The following is a 1,454-nucleotide window of genomic DNA, read 5'->3' on the forward strand; positions in this document are numbered from 1 at the left end:
GCTAGTTGCCAAATGATGGTTCCCACATGTGTTAGGTGACTCACATGGGCTACTAAGAGCTGATCATTGGAGTGTATATACCAATAGTACATACATCTAAAAGCTGTATATTGTACGAGTACGAATACGGGTGCATACGAGTAGAATTGTTGATAAAACTGAACGAGGATGTAATTGTAAGCATTTTTGTTAAGTAGAAGTATTTTGATAAGTTTCTTGAAGTCTTTCAAAAGTGTATGAATACATACTAAAACACTACATGTATATACATTTTAATTGAGTCGTTAAGTCATCGTTAGTCGTTACATGTATATGTTGTTTTGAAACCTTTAGGTTAACGGTCTTGTTAAATGTTATTAACCCATTGTTTATTATATATAAAGAGATGTTAAATTGTTACATTATCATGATATTATGATATATAATATATCTTTATATGATATATATACAGTTAAATGTCATTACAACGATAATCGTTACATATATGTCTCGTTTCGAAATCATTAAGTTAGTAGTCTTATTTTTACATATATAATTCATTGTTAATACACTTAATGATATATTTACTTATCATTTAACATAATTAACCAAGTGTATCAATATCTTAATATGATTCATATGTACTTAGTAAGACGTTGTTATAACGATAATCGTTATATATATCGTTTTCGAGTTTCTTAATTTAATAGTCTCATTTTTATGTATATAACTCATTGTTAAAATACCTAATGAGATACTTACTTATCATAAAATCATGTTAACTATATATAACCATATATATGTCATCATATAGTTTTTACAAGTTTTAACTTTCGTGAATCACTGGTCAACTTGGGTGGTCAAATGTCTATATGAAACCTATTTCAATTAATCAAGTCTTAACAAGTTTGATTGCATAACATGTTGGAAACACTTAATCATGTAAATAACAATTTCATTTAATATATATATAAACATTGAAAAGTTCGGGCCACTACACGTTATACCAAAAACACACCTAATTTTTTTTTCTGGGTCAGTACATCTGGACGGCATCCAGATTCCTGGACGGCGTCCAGTACTGAAGACTTGTAAGGCATCCAAACAATTGGGACGGTGTCCCAATGAACTGTCAGGTTCTGATCTCGGGTTCCAAATTACACGAGCGGAAATCCTGCTTACCGATACTTTCAAACGAAAACCTTTTCACAACATGTTATAATAAGTAGAACTGAGAGATTTCCATCATCAAAACAAGTTTTACAACACCGGGCCCACAATGTCCCGTTCTACGAATTTCGTTCAAAATACAAGTTTCGACCACAAGAGTTTAAATTTCAAATGACACCTAGAGCATGGTGTTTGGGTTAAACTACCCACATCTTGGCCAAACTTCCAAAAGCTAACCCAAAAGCATCCCCTATCAAAATAAGCGAGAGACCACTAATCCAACCGAATACCTTTGCCTTTGTCCA

This window comes from Rutidosis leptorrhynchoides, chromosome 1, assembly GCF_046630445.1.
Source record: "Rutidosis leptorrhynchoides isolate AG116_Rl617_1_P2 chromosome 1, CSIRO_AGI_Rlap_v1, whole genome shotgun sequence".
Taxonomy (NCBI): domain Eukaryota; kingdom Viridiplantae; phylum Streptophyta; class Magnoliopsida; order Asterales; family Asteraceae; genus Rutidosis; species Rutidosis leptorrhynchoides.